Source organism: Neopelma chrysocephalum, unplaced genomic scaffold, assembly GCF_003984885.1.
Source record: "Neopelma chrysocephalum unplaced genomic scaffold, ASM398488v2 Primary Assembly neopelma1_66, whole genome shotgun sequence".
In the NCBI taxonomy this organism is placed as follows: Eukaryota; Metazoa; Chordata; class Aves; order Passeriformes; family Pipridae; genus Neopelma; species Neopelma chrysocephalum.
In genome coordinates, this window is record NW_020897725.1 from 5,687,929 (window position 1) to 5,705,838 (window position 17,910).

Here is a 17,910-nt window from a genome sequence, read left to right on the forward strand (position 1 = left end):
GCCGCTGCCATCCCCACACAGGGAGGTCCAGCCTACGCGATACTGGACCGAGGGTCCTCACTCCCAGCCCCTCTACCAAGGGTCCACATCCCCCCGGCACCGCTACCGCTCGCACCGCCCGGGGCCGGGGCGGGGGGGAGCGCCCCCGCTGCGAGCCCCGACTCCACCCGGAGGATCGGGAGGGTCCGCGTGGTTCCGCCCGTGGAGCGGGATGGGAAAAGCGGCGGGGACCGGCGGAGCGATGCCACCGGGAACGGGCCGGCGGTGTCACCACGGGGGCAGTGGAGACCCTTCGGGCAGCGCTCGGGGCACGGGGCCGAGGGGTCGCGAGGGGAACTGGTGAGGCTGAGCCGGGGGAGGCGCGGCCGGGGCCGGGCGAGCGACTGGAACGACGCAGTCCCGGCGCGCAACTTTCGGCCGCGCCGAGGGACCCCGTCGGCCGCGCCGGCGGTGGTATCGTATGCAAATACGCAGGCTGACGTCAGAGATCATGTGGGGTTTGGCGTAGATCCCCGCCGATCGAGGGCTCTTTTTTTTTTTCCCTTTTTTTTTGCCTTTTTTTTTTTTCTCCCCCTCTTTTTTTTTTTTTTTTTTTTCCGCGGCGGGGCCGGGCCGGTGCGTGCGCTCGTGTTGCCCGCGGGCCGGCGCGGCGGGGGCGGGGGGCGCGGGGTCCCGCGGCCGCGGGCGGCGCACGGAGCGGAGCAGCGGGAGCGGAGCCCCGGTGTCCGCTCCGCCCGGGACAGTCGGTGCCGCCGCCCCTGGGCGCAGGTAGGAAACTTCCCAGGCGGGGCCCCCCCTCCCCCGGTGCGCGGCGCTCCCCGCCGCCCCCTCCCTGCGCTCGCCCCGGCCGCTCGCACCCAACTTTTCCTCCCGCAGGAAACCGTCCGGTTCCCGGCACTTCGGCGGGGGCCGGGAGGTTGGGGAAGGGGGAGAACGGGGGGGAGACCGCCGGGGGTGGGAGTCAGGAGGGTTGTTCGGGGTCGGCTCTTTAATTTTTTTAACTATATTTTTAATTTTTGGCCGTTCAGCCTCCTTCCCCTCGCCCTTCTCGCGCTCCCCGCCGCCTCCCGATCGCAAGTTTGGGTGAAGGGGGGGAAAAGCGGGAGGAGGAGGAGTGGGGGGGGAAACATGTCTACGTTTGTCTATGTCGACATCAGCAACACAAAATATGGCGTCCGCTTTCGACAGGGCGTTACGTAGAGGCGAGCAGGGCGATTTTGTCAGCGCGGTCCCCGACGAGGAGCCGCGGGCTCCCGGGCCGGGGGGGCAGAGCCGCCCCGGGGCGCAGGAGGGGCCCGGCGACGCCGCCGCGCGTGGCTCCGCGCCCGCGGCCGGACTTGGCAGCGCTTTCCTCTGGTTTAATTTTTGATTTATTTTTTTTCCCCTGCCCCCACCCCCGTCGCTGCCAGCCCCTCTCCCGCCCGTGACGCCGTGGCCGTGGCGCGGGGCTCGCTGCCGGTGACTGCGGAGCGGCGGCACCGAGCCGGGACCGCGGCGGGGCACAGCCGGGCGCCCCGCTCCATCCCTCCTCCACCCTCGGCGAAGGGCTCTGCCCTCCCGTGGCATTTTATTCTCCCCGGAGTTAAGGGGAGTTTGGGGAAACTCGGGCTTTGGCACGCTGCATCCACTTTTTTTTTTTTTTTAATGAGGGGTGACTTTCCCGTTTGTTTTCGCCGGTTTCCAAAGCCATCACAGAGCCGTCTCCTTTTATTTTCCCCTTCCCTCTCTCCCTCTGGGATGAAGGTGACAGGGAAAGACACAGATTTCCCCCCCCCCCTTTTCTAGGCACAGAACTTGGAAATGATATAGGGATGTACCTGTCTGACTTGGGGGTATCCCCGTGCCCAGCTCTTTCCTGAGCACTTTTGTTCACTTAGAGCCTGGGAATCCCTCCAGATGGAGACGGCCGGGGGGGCGGGGCATGGCTCTGATTTCCTTGGGCTGCCCAAGCACCTCTCCGATGGCGGCTCCCCATCCTGTCTCACGGCAGGTGCTCCTCTGAAACCCCGAGAGCTTGCGAGGGTCTTGCCGTGCAGGGGAATTCAGCAAAAGTTTTGGGTTGTGAGGTGGAGAGCAGAAGGGGAGAAAGCATCCAAAGAAGTAGGAATGGGAGAGAAGAGGAGGACTCTTGCAGGGTGGGAAGGTAATACGGTGATCAGGATTGCTGGGCATCAGCAGCTCCTGCCCGCTGGGTCCCGCAGCAGTTCAGGGAGCAGCGGGTGAGGGTGGCAGAGTGTGCAGTGCCTTGAGAAGCTGCACCTTTGGCAGCACAGGGGATTTCCCGCAGCAATACCAGAGTCACAGCGTAAGGCTGTCAGCTATGCAAAACTTTTGATTTGATTCCTGTGTCCCACAGGTGTCAAATCCCAGTTCAGGAAGGGATTTTAGCACATCCTTTAGTGAAGCAATGATAATCATCCCATCAACAACAAAAAAGTCTTTCTAAATTTGGGCTGAGAAGTAAAATATCAAATGCCTCAACATAATTATTTTACAGCAAATGATGATAAATCATTGCCGCGCTCTGCTTTGTCATCCAGCTCACCTACAAATAATCTACAGATAGCTGGTCAATGAGTTGCCTCTTTAAAAAAAAACTACAGATTAAACTTTATGCAGGGTTTGTCATTCCTGGCTGTGGCTGGGGTGGTCGTTCAGGCACAGATGTGACATGGGAGCTCTGATGTCTCTAGCAGAAGCCTCGTGCATGCAGCCTTACTGGGAAATGGCATGTGAAGTAAGACTGCTATGTACTGCCATAGTTTTATTAGACTGGTAGATGAGTAATATTGTTGTTAAAGAGGTATCTGTGACTGAAGTGCTTTGCGAGTGTAATATATTTCTGTCCCAGTGAAGCCTTTCTAATGTAGATGTGGCTTCAGTATGTTGTATGGACTCAGCAGCTCTTTGAAACACAGAATTGCAAATCGATCTCTGGGTCAGGGAAAGCAAGGTGCTGGCCAGCAATTGGGAAGAATATGAATGCTAAGAAGCCCATGCATTTTTAAAGTTGTTGCTGGTCCTTGTTATAGTTCGAACCCATATGCATTTATCCCCTCAGGCTTCTGTAGAAAGAAATGGCCAAAAGCTCTCCTATGTCGTCTTCTCTTCTTGTATCTGTGATGAACTCAGTGGCGGAAAGTGTGTATAGGTGTGTATAGCTCAGTGATCAGCCCAAAGACCTTGTGATTACTCACCTTCATAAAATGACATTTTTCCTGCCTGTCCACCCCAAAAGTTCTCCTGTCAGAGTTCCATCACACAGGACATTTCTTGCTGTCAGTGTTTGAAAGTAGAACACTCTTTCCAGTCGCTTTCTCTCAAAGTACCACTTCTTTTTTCCTTTTTACTCTAATTACAATCAACAATTTCTAGACAGTGTCTCTGTAAAATCAATAATCCATTATATGAAACAGCCCAAGTTGGCAGCATCACGTTTTGGTTCTCTCTTGTTGCAGGGGGGAAGTTTTATTATGTTTTTATTAAAAGTCAAAAAAAGAAGGCCAACATTAAATATAGAGAACTTACTGGCTTCTTTTTGCATTTTCAAACCAGTTTCAAACTGCTCCAGTCTGAAATGAAAACACAGCAGGTTTTACTCATCCTTGTAAAAGACAAAGATTTTAATGCCAGGCATGACATCACTGTATTTGCGTGTGCGACATCTTCAGGTTTTATTCCTTTTTGCTTTGCTCTAACTTGGATGATCTTCTGAAACTGTCTTTGGAGTCTCTTCTGGTTGGGATGTTTTGACCCATGTCTAAATTATTTTTTGTGTGTTTGCTTAAGAAATGAAAACATGTACTGAAAATAAATCAACATAGTATTTTATTTTGAATTTTTTTAGAAACAGATGTGTCACAACTGAATTCCCTGAGATTTCAGTGTGGCTGTCAGGTTTCAGTAAAGCTGCATTTACATTCTATGTGGAGTGTAGTTGTAGTTTGAATTTCTTTCAAGCATGAGGACAATTCAGCAAGTGTGTTCTTTCCCTAAAAGTTACTGCACATCTGCATGATGGTATCTGTTCATATTGAAAGTAAGTAATAAAATAGGCTTTAAAATAATCTATAAATGCTTTAACTTAAAGCCATTAAAATAATTGCTGCTCTTCTATCAAGGTGTGTTTATATGTGTCAGGTCAGCTGGAACTAAAATTTGTGGTTAGTTTATTTTATCAGTCCTTCAAAAATGAAGTTTACTGGATGTCATGATACAGTTCAGTCCCAGGGTAGAAGTATTTGGTGGTTTTTTTTGAAAAGCCAAAAGAGTTGTTGATTTCCAGAATGTTCCAAATACTTCTCATACAGGGTAGTATTTAAGAGTTTCATTTGCAAAGGTGTAGCAAAATGGAAATAAAATTAATTGGGCCCTCGGAAGATGAAGAGAAGACAGTTAAATTCCAGCCTTACCTCCCAGAGGCAGCTCAGAAATCACCAAGCCAGCCCTCCCTCCCCAAAACTGCCATGCCTTTGCAAGTCAGAAGGGCTATTTGGTTGACTGTTTTGTTTTAAAAAATATGCACTTGGGGTTGTGGCAAGAAATGTGAGTCTGGATCTAAGATGATGCACTTGGCAGGGTTTTCTCAGAACCATGAGACCCTAAACTGGTTTCTAAAGTGAAAACTGAATTTTCCATAAGCTGTGTTTATGTAGAATGACCACTACTGTGGGTCTGCTGGTGAAACCAGGAGATGAGTGAAACTGAGGGAGAGGTGTGAAATGATGTTGTGTATTTAGTACTGAAGAAGCCTCAGATGGTTTTTGGTAATGAGCAGAGAGAGAATAACACAGGCAAGCAGAGGAGGTTTATATATTGGTAACCAGGAGGGGACTTTATAATAGTCCTCCTGAGGGGGTTTGTTCTGATAGCTGCAGAGTTGGGTTATTGTGCAACATCCCCTTGAATTCATGGATGAGATTGCATGAGCTGACCTGCAGTGGGCAGTGCCCTGAGCAGGGCTGGCGGTGGGAAGGCTCATGTCAGTGCTTGACAGTGTTTGCCATCTGGAGGGCCGACAGGGAGGGGAGGAGGGGTCGAGAAGCAAATGGGGAAGAAGGTGATCTGTAACACCTGCATGGTTAGAAATCACACATCAGGAGCGGAGGGGGGTGAGATGTCAGCGAGTTTTGACAACGTTTTGTGAATTGTCCAGGTGTGCAGGTACGTTCTGGGTGGTGAAAACAGGGCACAGGTGAGGAATTCAGTGTCATTCTGACAATGAGCCTCCCCAGCTACATCTGCAGTTCCTGTCTTCTCCAGATTGTTGTCCAGTGGGGATCTGATCTAGCTAAGCAAAGCCTGGTCACCACTTGCTTGCCTCTCTTACCAGCATTTTGAGAGGAATTTGCAGATCCCAACACCCCTCACCCCAGCCTACATAGACTACAGGTTAAATAGGGCCATGGCCCAGGCTCACCCTTGGGCTCAGTTTCCATCTGCATGGAAAGCTCTGAAATCATGTAGTCTTCTTTGTCTTCTGCTGCCTTTTGTCTTGCAGCTTGGGGAAACCTGCTGACTGCCCAGCCCCTGGGGCTGAGGGTTCAAAGGTACCTTTAAAGATCATCTCATCCATGATGAGCAAAGACATCTTGCAACTAGACAGTTGCTCAAAGCACTGTCCAGCCTGACCTTGAACTCTTGCAGGGATGAAGCATCCACAACTTTGCTGAGCAACCTATTCCACTGTCTCACCACCTTCATCATAAAAAATTTCTTCCTTATGTCCAGTCTAAACCTACACTCTTTCAGTTTAATACCATTGCTCCTTGTCCCATCACTACAGGCTTTGGTAAAAAGTGAGCAGGCATGTATTTAATATCTCCTTAGACAGGGTACCCAGAGCCTTGGAGCACACAAGCCCTTTGGTTGGGTCAGCATTCTACAACCGCATCAAGAACTTTCTCCTTGGGTTAATGTGCTGATTGTGGGTTTATCCTCCCAAACCCTGTCACAATAAGTGACATTGGCAGAAATGCCACTTTGCTGGTGTAACAGCCTTTCTGCTTGTGGATTTTGTCACCACAGCTGCATCAGTGAGTGACATGTCGTGCCCTGGGCTGATGCAACCACGTGGTAAGCGTTAGTGGTACAGAACTGACATGTGTCCATGTAGAGATGCCTGTTGTCATGTGCTTGTTCAGCTCTTGATGTCTGCACATCAACCCTCCTCTCTGGGAAACCCGTGTTACTGCTGGAGTTAAGCCCAAGTTACGCCCAGACTTCCCTGCAGGTGGAGGCGTTGGAGCCTCTGGGTCACGGGAGTGGGCACATCCTGGTCCAAATGCAAGTGGTTCTGTAGATGTCATGGAATTTCCTCCAGACTGGTGTTATCTGATCATGGTGTAGTTCAGTTCACTTGGGAAACTCTTCCACAACCTGAAATTCATCTTATCTTCTGGAAAAATGTTGCAAGATGAAAAGCAAAGTTATTTGCCTTGTGTTACTCCACTTAGCAAACCCTTAGCTTTGGGTTTGCACAGAAACAGCCCTCTGCTTCTCTCCCTCCTTTTTGAGATATAGATATATATCTTTAGTATTATTTTTTAACCTGCAGCATTTCCATGCTGTGATTTACAGTGTTGTTCCAGTTGGCACAGATGGAGGGGACGATTAATTTCATGTGAGCAGTGGGAGGCGTGGGATGGGAACTTCTTGCACTGGTTTTCATGCCCTCTCACAGGCCTGAAATCTTGGGATTTCCTTCCCTTTTTTTCCCCCATTCTTCCTGTCCTGATCTTATTTCTCCTCTTAAATAATTTTTTAAACTTGCAACCTCGAATTACCTGTTGATTTTGGCTTCTCTTTTGTAGTAAATTCTCTTGTTCCCACAATTTTCTAATAAGTGTTAAAACTGCATATTTCACTCGCTGGAGCTCAAAACAAACAAACAACAAACAAACAAATGAAAAGAGATTTTCTCACTTTTTTTGAATCAATGATCATAACTAAGGAAGCCTCAAGTCCAATGTTACTTATCCTCTTGTCCAGTGTCATGAGCAGAGGAAGAAGTCCTGTGAGCAGAACTGTATAGGGAAAAATGTGAGTCCTTTTTTTTTTAAACAGAATCTTGTTATTTGTGGTTTGGGTTTTTTTTTAATAGCACCCAAAAAAAGCAGGTTCTGAGATGCTGCTGAAGGCACCCTCAGAAGGGTTTAGTAAAATACCAGTATTTCTCAAGAACTCTGTGTCCCTTCCCTCACCTCCAATATATGTGTTATTTTTCTCACTCCAAGTTTTGAACATATATTTTTTATATTTCTCAACCTAATTTCATGCTTATTAGTTTCAGTTACTTTATGTTACACTTTACTTAGATAGCAGAAGAGAAAAATACTTGTTCTTTTTTCTAAATCTTATTTTCAGGAAGAAAATCCAAGAATATACCAGGTGGAGGTAGTTAAGTTTTGTAGAATTTCAAAGAGTGCCGGGATGGAGGCCTGGGAAGTGATGCTGGGAGGTTTTGCCTCCTCTCATACCAGTGAAATCCAGTATTAAGCAGACAGCGCCAGCATCTCCGAGCTTTGCTGCCGGGCAGGCAAAGTGCTGCTGATTCACTTTCGCACAAAATGAAGGAAAGTCATGGTGGTTCTGCCCTGAAGTGTTTTTGAGGATATGCCTTCCCCGCCCCTCTTCCTGCCGCCCACCTCAAGAGCAAATATGTTTTATTGTGGGTTTTTTTTCAGCATCCTCTTGAGCCCAAACTGTCAGGCACCACAGGGAGTTTTTCCTTGTCTTTTGTCTTTCCAGAAACTGATTTATTTAAATGATATGCTGGGAGCACACTGCTGTTACAGGCTTTGGTGCTTGTTGTCTTCTGAGCTTCGGTATGGTTTCCTTGAAAATTGTGGAAGGAAGGGTTATCCCTGAGAATCATGGTTTCCCCTGAAGCTGTTTTTTCCTGCATTTTTCCGAAAAGATTCCCCTTCCTGGTCATCTGAGAATAATGGCATTGGGTCAGACCTATTTATTTCCATGTGATTGAAAGTGTGGAAATTGTTTCAGTGCTCACCTCCCTCCTGGGGAGAGCACTTGGCTGCCTGGCTAGAAGTCCACACGACTGTCACTGCTGCCACCCATGGGACCACTACACCAACACCCTCCTTTTCCTCAGGCATAGGTAGTTACAGAGTCCTTTGTCACTCATTTATTTACCATCTGGCATCCCCATGTCATCTTTTGCAGCCTGTCACAGTTACGATGCTGCTTTTCATTATTATCATGTCGTACTCGGTACCGGGAGGATTGATGACTTTGCGGTTGCAGATTCTTGGGGTGTGTTCCTTATCTCTCAGGACTTGGCAGCCAGTTCTTTTTGAGAGACAGAAGCCCTTTTAACGTGGGCTTTGACCTAAGGTGCAGATCCTCCCAACCTGTGCTCGGGTATTAAGGCACCAGCTCCACTGTGTTACCATTTTGAGGGCTAGGTTTAGTTTTCTTTGAAAAGCCAGCAGTGATACGATGCTAAAGAAGCTTCATGGCATTTTCACACCAGAGAAAGTACCTGGGGTTGCTGCATGGGAGAGTTGGCAAACGCAACAGGGTCCCCGACACACCCACACAGTGGAGGCTGGGGAGTGCAGGGGCTGGTGGCCACTGAGGATCTGCAGGATTTTTCCCAACTGGTGGGGGTAGGAAGTTCCCAGGTACAAAAGGTGATGAATAAATTCAACAGGAAAGTGCTGCCTTGGGAAGCCTTTACTTCCCTCTGCCTGTCTGGGATTCTCCAGCATAAGAGAGGAATCGGCTCCTCAAGTGTTTTAAAACAATTGAAATGACGAGGAATGTGTTTGGAGGAAACTGTTTTCTTAGCTGCTTTTAAGTTGGCATCTTCTCTTTCTTTTGAGTTGGAGCATCCTCACAATTTTACTGTTGCTAAAGCAGTTTTCACAGGATGCCCCTCCTCTACGTATCTGCCGGCATCTTGTTTGTGTGCCTGGTGGTGATGTAAAGAGGATGAGGTGGTTTGGGAAATACTGCTCGAGGCGAACACAAGTTTGAAAATCCACAGTTAATCAGATACAGGGAAAAAAAAGTGTTGGCTCTCTGTGAAGGATTTTGCTTTCAACCCTAAGTATGCTTGAAGTGCCTTAAATTCTGTTTGCTTGTCCTGTTATCCTGGATCTTAGCCATATCTATAAGTACCTTACTTTCATGTTTTACCTTATTTTTACATGTTTGCTCTCTGTATGATGGTCCAGAGGAGCGTGCGAACATTCAGTGCGTGTCCAAGCCAGGAGAGGAGTGTCACAATGTATTATTTATGCTGAAAAGAGCTTGTACATGGGGATGATCTTCGCTCCAGCCCCATCTCTTCTCCGGCAGCAAATCAGAGCACTGAGTTGGTGGATTTAAAGTTAATCCCCTGAAATCTGAACTCCTTTTTGCTTGCTCTGTTCTTACTTCTTGGCGAGCAGTGGATAGTCTTGTTCTCACCTCAAAGCGCTCAAGGGCGAGTGCTTTCAGCCTCGGGGTGTACAGCCCTAACATGCATGTGGTCACTGGGCACCAGACACCCTTTGCCAGCTGGTCCCAATTTCCTGCTGAGCCCTCTGCACCTCTCCCACAAAATTTCTAGGGGGCATAAGTAGAGGGTTCTTTTAAAAGAAAAACAAAAAGCTACACACCCCTGTCTTTACCCTCTTCCCAGTTTAGGAGGAAATACATTGTTTAGTGCATATTTTGCATTTTTAATTTCTTTGCGGTATCATCTTCCTTCCCCTCTTTCCCTACCTGCCTGTTCCCACCCTAACATCCCTTTGGAGGGCTCTGGCTGCATCCCAGCAGGGAGCCTGCTGTGGCAGGGTGCTTGCAGGGCAAGGAAGGCACCTTTCCATCTGCAGGGAAAGCACTGTTGTGATGCTTGATGGAGTGAGGGATTTGCTTTGAAATGCGCTGCTGAATATGAAGCACTCAGTGAAGAGTGTGTGAGGTACTTTGCAAGGAGATATTTGGGTATTTAACACAAGGGCTGCTGCATCCCAAAATTGGTGGTGATGTAAACAGTATGCAGTACTGTATGGCAAAGGATTTGTGGCTGTTTGCAGGCTGCTTTACTTTCAGAATGTAGCAGACAGCAAGAGGGGATGGGGACTACCACGTGGCCTCAGCCACACTTTGAACTTCTAGATGTTTTGTGTGCAGCGATATGAGATGTAGTTTGCTGCCTTTTGGACATGGTGCATTTGCACAGGAAAGCTGAATTTGTACCTGAGTCTGTATTGATTTCTGCAGCCAAGGTTTGAATTTGATCCTGTTTTTCACTTAGCTGCCTTGGTCTTGAGACATCCTTTCCTATTTGCCTCTAACTGGCACAAGCAGTAGGACCACTGCTTAAGTTTTCATCTAACATGCTTCATTTTATTTTATGTTGTTATTTAATCTGCCTGCATTTTGTTCATCCCTGTGTAGATAGAGGTTTTATTTGTTCCTTCTTACTCTTGTCCTGACCCTTTTACTGAATCTCAGGGTGGAGGCTGCCATATGTTGCAAGGTCATTGTTTGGTTTGTGCATCAAGGTGCTGCTGTAAGATCTTCTCAAGAGTTCCCATGAGGAGCTTCTGGCACAGGTTGGCTCAGAGACCCTTCTTCTGCTCAAATTCATGAATGCTGGTCTGCACAGTGGAGAAAGACTGTGATTTGCCACCCTTTATTATTGGTCTTTAGCCACCTACAGATACTCACCTTAAAACACTCTTCACCTTTTGCTGTGGCCACTTGGCTTGTTTGGGGTTGCAGCTTGATTAATTTTTGGCTAGTATATGAAAAGCCCTTGTCCTTTTGCTGTGTTATAAAATCAGTAAAAAGTAAGTACTCTTAGGGTTGGAAACAGAAAATTTAACACACACTTAGCACTGAAAGTTTTACATTGTAGCTAGAGGACAAGGTAAAATAATTTTTTTCTTCTTTCTTGAATGAAACAGGCAGCTAGTAGGAAGTTGATTAAGAAACATTTGAGGTTGGATAAGTTTTTTTGGTCATTAAACTTTTTTTTTTGCTTGTCTGTGGTTTTAAAATATCCATTCTTAAATTATGTAAAATAGATGGTATGAGAGTGAGGAACATCCCAACACATTTGGATTTGGAAGGGTTCTTCATATGTTAAGTTTCATCCTTAATGTGATTTAAATAGTTTAAGGTATTTAGGTCTTTAAATCAAGGTTTATAATGACTTTAAGATGCTTCCAACTTAAAGCATGAAGGAATGTTACTTGCTGTGGGTTTTAAAAAGAAGCACTGTACATTCATTGGTAATTATGTACTTTACTATTAAGTCTGACTAGTAATTTTTTTTCAAAAGCATGTTTGGCAAATTATAGTTTTTAATCAAATTACAGAATAAAATAATTACTTGAAATTTAACATAATAAATTTATTTTATAGGTCTTAGTACAGTAAGGATCTACTTAGATCACCTTTGATCTGCATTGAAAGTAGCAGGCAGAGTCTTGCTGGAAGGTGCAAAGCCAAGGACTGGTTTTGTCAAAAACTAGAGGACGATTATCCCAGGAGGTGCTTGTAGGAAACCTACTGCTTAGGTGAGAGTAGGGTGTTGATAGGGAAGTTTTTTGTCTCTTTAGTGAGAACCTGCAGATAGATCAGGCAAATCATAGTTAATTACTTAACAGAGTGCCCAGTGCTGCAGTTGCCTTTGACTCTTGCACTACTTAACATCTCTGGTTTGGAGGGTGGAATTAAGACTGTAACTTTGAAATTAAGCTTTTCTTTTCCTTTTCCTCTTCCCATTGAATGCAAGGCTCTTGACTGCCAGCTCTGAACGGCCAGAACAGATGAACTTTTGCACTCTATGCTCAGGACACTTACATAAAAGGGATATACTCAGATTGCATCCAAACCCCACTCAGTTTTCTGTGGGAGAAGATGGGTCTGTGCTGACCCTGTCCACATGGGGATCTTCAGGGAGCCTCTCTGCCACCCATCCTTTTTTTTTTGTGCAGACACCTATCAGAAAACTACAGAAAAAGCTTAATCTGTGACAAGACAGATGTGATGTGAGCTGAAATCCAGGAGACTGATTATTCCTGGGGCCAGCAGGACCAACGCAAACAGCTTTTAGTGCATTTGACTTGTGAGATTGAATTCCTGCACGCACTGGAAAGAGGGGTCAGACTAACCGCTCTCCATAGCACCAGTGATGGGTGTCTCTCCTCCACACCCTGTCTGTTTTCATTAGACCAGTAGAAAGTTACTGTACTGGGATTGTTAGGCCCACATAACCATGAATGTGGAGGCAGATGGAAACAAACCTCACAAATCCCTTAAAATCAGGGATAAAAAGACGGAAATTGAGTTTGGCAGTGTCCAAACTTATACCCAATTCTTCTTGCAGTCCCCTTTCATTTTGCTCCTGCACAGGCTGTAGGGCTGGAGTTGCTCCCAGCAGCCTGGCCTGTGGCACCCTTCCTCAGTAAAGCTCCTGGCAAGTGGAGTTGCCAAAAGGTGACGTGCTTTCTCAGCTGCAAACATACAGACAAGGCGATGTCAGTTCAGAGGTATGAAAAAGTACAGCAAAAATACCTTTTCACCATAGTCCTCTGTGCACATGAGGCTGAAATCACAAAAACTGTTCTTTGAAGTTGTCTGCCTGATTGTGTTGTGAATTTGGCTTTCAGGGTGCAGCTTTGAACAAGCAGTTGAGACCTTTAAAAGACCCAAACCCCCACTCCTTTTACTGGCATTGTTACATATGTGTGACTAGAGGGTGCACACAAGCACCTGCCCATAGGCATTGCATGGTCCTACCTGGGTAAGTGTTTGGAACATTACACTTGTGTTTAAGTAAGATGCAGCACTGAGGCCTTTTCACTCCCACAGATGTGCCCAGAGCATCAGGACGGTCCGTTCAGACTATCTGCAGCAGTCTTCATCCCTGCTGGGTGACAGCAACAGGGCAGGGGGTTGCATGTGGTTCTACTGGAGGTCCTGTGATCAGCTCCTGGGTCTTGCCATGGTGGGGAGAATTTGTTAGAAGAATCAAGCCATTCCTTTGCATTATCACATTGTAGTGAATGGGCAAACACTACTGTTCTCATCTTGCCTTTACCTCTGAGATCACCAGCAGCTGCTTCATTAACTATTAATGGCCTGCTCATTAATGCTGTAAAAGGCAAGGACCAATCTTGCAAATTTTCTGGACTCTTCCCTTGAAATATTTATGACTTGCTCACTGTGCAAAAGGGCAAGAGCAACAGCAGAGAACATGCCTCCAAGTTTTGTTGAGCATTATTAAAGAGCTCATGAATATGAAGAAGCTGCCAGCTCCTGTCTGTTTTTTGGCTTTCCAAGCTAGCACTGCACATCTGGCTCTAGGGGTTGAGTGGGCTGGTAGTTTGCTAAAGTATTGGTGGCAGTCTTGGATGCTTTATTGATGATCTATAGTTCCTGTAGTGCCTTCCTTTGCATGCTCCTCTACAAGCACCAAAGTGTAATTGAAGGGAAGGTTACCAGGGGAGGTTTTGTTTAAGAGATGGGGAAACTGAGGCACAAAAGTTGAACAATTTGCCTGGAGCCAAGCAATAGAAAGCCAGCAGAGAATGGAAATGTTTTACCCAAAACTGTAATGCTACTTTTGAAGTCTGGTTAGTGTGAATGAGGGGGACGCTCATCAAGCCTCCTCTGAAGCCATTGCTACGAGTCATTCCCATCGCATTCCAAACAGAGCTCCTACATGATTGCAGAGAGCAGCACTGAGTAGTGCTTTCCCTGGGAATGTGCTAGTGGTTTTAGCTCCCTCCAGTACCAAGAAGCAGCAGGGAAGCCATTCTTCCCTTCCATCCAGATTTTGGAGATAAAATTGTGTTCTTTGCATTGCTTATATATACCAGCAATAAAGAGTCTGTCCACTAAATCCCAACTGCAGCTCATCTGGTGTTGCACCAGGCAGATTAAAATCTATATTTCTTTCCCACAGCCATCCGCAAGCGAACACTGGTGTAAATACATGTGGGAGGTGTTTTTTGGTAAAGTAGGGAGATATGCTTTAAAGAGAACAGGTATGACTCCAGGAGTGAGGACTTGTCTGTACAGTGCTTCACATCTCTTCCTTATGCAGATTGCCTTCAGAGTAAAAAAGCTCTTCTGTGTTTGGAAGATGCAGCGTGTGTTAGGAATAACCAGCCTTCAATACTGTTTGAGCTTCTGGGCTTCCACATAGTTCTCAGCTGGAACCAGGTGGCAAAACAAATCCATATTGGAAACATTCCCTGGTACAACTTTCTCATTATTTCTTACAGAGTGTGAATATTTTATCCCACATTATATCACATTGCAAGGGATGCTTGGTTTCCCTCCTGGAGTCATTCCTTTTAGTTACGGTGGATCCAGGATAGAATTTCAAAGCCCTTCGCTGAAGAAGTGTTTAAGGGTTTATCTTAACAGCTTGGTGTCACACTGCTGTAACAAGCGAATGTGGTAGCCACAACTTAGTGGTAGAACATGGTCGTGTTGTGCCCTATATGACTGCAGCAGGCCCCGGTGGGGCTCCATTGCCACGCTGATCTCCAGGAATATTCCAGGATCGTACTGAATGGCATCTGGTCTTACCCTCAAAACTACAGTAAGTGTTTCTGGGGAAGACTTTTGGGACTCTGCTGCTACAAGAATAACATCCAGATCTTGAGTGACTCTCGTAATTCTTTAATGAACCAATTCCTCCAAAAGCTGGAAAATGGGTAAATGCAAGAATTGAGACCCTGTCTGTTGACTGGTGCAGCTCTTCTAGAGACAGATGCACTGGAGGCTGCAGAGCAGATCGTTGGTGTATTTTAGTTGCCAGTGGTGCTGTTACCTCACCATCTGTAGAGCTACTCTCTACCTCATGGAAGATCTGCCCCTCATCTCAGTAACGGCACAAAGTTCCACCTAAGTTTTGGGACCCCTTTTCTAACTTCTTCCTTTGAAGTTAGGAGAAGTCTGCCACCCAAAACAGACCTGTTCCTGCCCTCTGAATTTGAGGTTGAATCACAGGTGAGAGATGTTGTAAAATCTCTGTTCCTGAACAGAGGGAAGATCAGAGTAATTCAAAATGTTGGGGGTTGTGTCTTATCACTGCCAAAGGCATCAATGATCAAGTATCAATTATGTGAGAAAACACAGTGATAATTAACAGTGTCAGTAAGTAGAAACTTACTGTATCCTGTGAAGTAACTGGAAAAAGGAGGGGTTCTCTGTCAAAACATCAACTTTCAGTTCTTGGTATCAAACCACGAACTAAATCAGTGGCTGGCAGCAGCGGAATTCCAGGTGTGTCTTCTGCGTGCTGCTCAGCTGCGAGTTACATCTCCAAGGAAAAAGCATGTCTTTGTGCAGTCTTGTGCAGATTCCTGATTTCAACACTTTGGGACTGAGAACTGGACCTTGCTTTAGAGGATGCTCCAACTCATTATTCATGTTCCTTTTCTGGCAGGGTAGTCATGTCTTGTCAAGATAAAAATGACTGTTCACATTCATGAATAGTGGTTTCTAAAGTCTAGCCCTTAAAGTGATGTCTTGGCATCTAAGTGGTCCATGGATCACTGGTAGTTCACTGGTACTTGTGGGTCTCCAGCATTTTTGTTAGAAACAAGCTGTTTATTGGCTATATCTGTGTTTGCCTGTGTCCTCAGGGGTGATGCACAGGGTTGATGCACAGGGTTAGAAGAAGTGTTAGCTTAAATTTTCACGTGCGTTTAGACTGGTGGGTACTCCAGCCAGCAGACGCTTTGGTTCATGGTAAATTCTGATTTAGGAAAATGTTATGCAAGCCTAAAATTAGGAGGAAAAAATGGCAAAACTGGCTAATGGGCAGAAATGGGGGAGCAGATCAGCCAGCCAAATAAAATGGCTCCTAGTTGAGTTTGGGATGAAGCTGTCCTGAGGGACCTGCTAAACCTCACCTTTTCAGAAGAGTTTAATCATCCTTTGAGATGTGTTAGTTTCTCATTTTTGCCACTGATGCTGTTTATGCATTGTGCTTGCCTTGGCTTAAGAAGTGAATTTTGGCCTTTTGACTGCCCTGCTCATGTAGGTGGGTCCTTCTGCACTAATGTGATGTGAGAGAGCCCAAAACAGTGCTCATCTAGAGTTTGTGTATCAATGAGAACTGTCCTGTTGGAGTTTTAATAAAACCATTTATTTCATGGCATCAGCTTCTTGGCTCTTACTTGATGGCACCCAATGGTCTCTACCTCCAGTGGAGCAGCTCTGGAAAGGCACAAAGACCGGATTTTTTATTATGACACAGTCTGTACTGTATGCTGGGAAGTTAGCTCGCATCCTGTCTTCTGCTGAAAATAGCTTGGGGTTAAGCCATGCCTGCACTACAGACCTCTGCCAGCAAATCTGTACTGGCCAAATGAGTGGAGAGGTCCCTGAGTGACGTTGCTGTGCTGGCACAGCCCTGAGGCACAGTGTGCGCTGTGGGAAGCCACCCCTTCTCTGGCCTGCGAGGGACTTGTGCTGGGCTCTCATAGACCAGGGCTCTGCCGCGACAGCCCTGTCTGCCGTGTAGCATTTTGACGAGGTTACGTGGGTGTTCGTCTGCTGCTGGAGTGTTTCTGGGGTCTTGGTTCCTGTAAATTTCTAATGGTGTGTTTTCAGATCCTCCTGAGTGAAACGGAGGTGAAAGACGCATTTTAGTGTTGCAGGTCCGCTCTCATCCTCCTCCTTTGTGGGGTGGTTCTGGTGTTTCCACTGCGCTCCAGAGCAGGGCACAGTGGCTGTTATTCTAGCTATGTGCCATCCAGTGCTGTATAATGTTGCAAGATCCAAAAATAAAAAGTGGAAAAATATGCAGACAGGAAACAAGGCACGACTTTACCTTTTGGGTAGAACAACCCCCTTCCCTCTTCCTACCACAGCTTCACCCTTGGAGTCTTGAAAGATGGGTAACTGTTGGATTTTTACTACCTACTCAGTCTTTCCACACTGACTTTTAATCCTTGCCTCCCTTCAAGAGATTATGTTGTTACACTGCTACTACAGGTCCTTTGATGAAATAACTGCTCTTCTCTTCCTCCCCAGCCTTTTAGAGCTACACATTTCTTTGCTTTAGGAAAACACCTCTAGGTTATCCCCAGCCTCATTGGAGAAACAGAGAAGAGAGTGGTTTATTGGTGCTTATTTGATCCCATCTTTCTTCAAATGCAAGCACCTGGTATCCTTTTGGGTAGTTTCCATCCCAGTATTTGTTACAAGAATTAAGTGAAGAAGCTCTGAGGAATAAAAATGAATTACACAAGGTCGAGTGGGAAATTAAAACCTCTTCTCCCATAGCCTGGCTGGGACTATACCCTCTTGCCCTCTCCTTTTCCTCTGGTGCACCCATGTCCCTGGGTTTTGAATTGCTTCCTGAATGGCTCAGCTTCTCAATACGGTATGGGACCACTGATTTCCAAACAAGTCCCTAAGTATGTGCCAGCTGAGTGCCACATATGGCAAAGACCACATCAGACCTGCAAGTCTCTTACTTATCTGTTTGCTTGTATGTTGAAAGTCACCCTTTGGCAAAATTAGTGCAATAATTTGATCTATTGGAATTGCCCAGTTAAGTCTCAGATAAGATAAAAGTCTATTGAGGTGTGATTATCAACAAGAAGTCATGAAGATCGCCATGTTGGCCTCCATTAGTGAGTTTGACTGCTTGAAACCGATACACAGCAAGTCCGTGATTTCTGCTTGGTTTTCTCTCAAAATAAGAATGAGAAGTGTCTCATCCTTTGTAACCACTTCACCACTCCTCTCCCTACAGTGAAACTTGACATTTTTCTTCCTGCAAAGGGGACCTAGAAAATGATTTTGCTAGAGCAGGGTTCCCAGTTAAGATGCAGACATGATATGCAGAAGCTGAGCATGAAGTGTTACTACTCTCTAGCAAAATCATTTTCTAGGTCCCCTTTGCAGGAAGAAAAATGT

General features: G+C 46.3%; 1 protein-coding gene across 2 annotated transcripts in view; it reads left to right on the forward strand.

Annotated features, from left to right (window-relative positions):
* Positions 1 to 678: 678 nt before the first annotated feature.
* Positions 679 to 17,910, forward strand: part of ZHX2 (zinc fingers and homeoboxes 2) — a 76,485-nt gene continuing 59,253 nt past the window's right edge. For both annotated transcript variants that reach the window (XM_027684488.1, XM_027684487.1), the window contains exon 1: positions 679 to 768. The gene's annotated coding sequence lies outside the window, so the exon portion shown is untranslated. The remainder of the gene's footprint in view (positions 769 to 17,910) is intronic.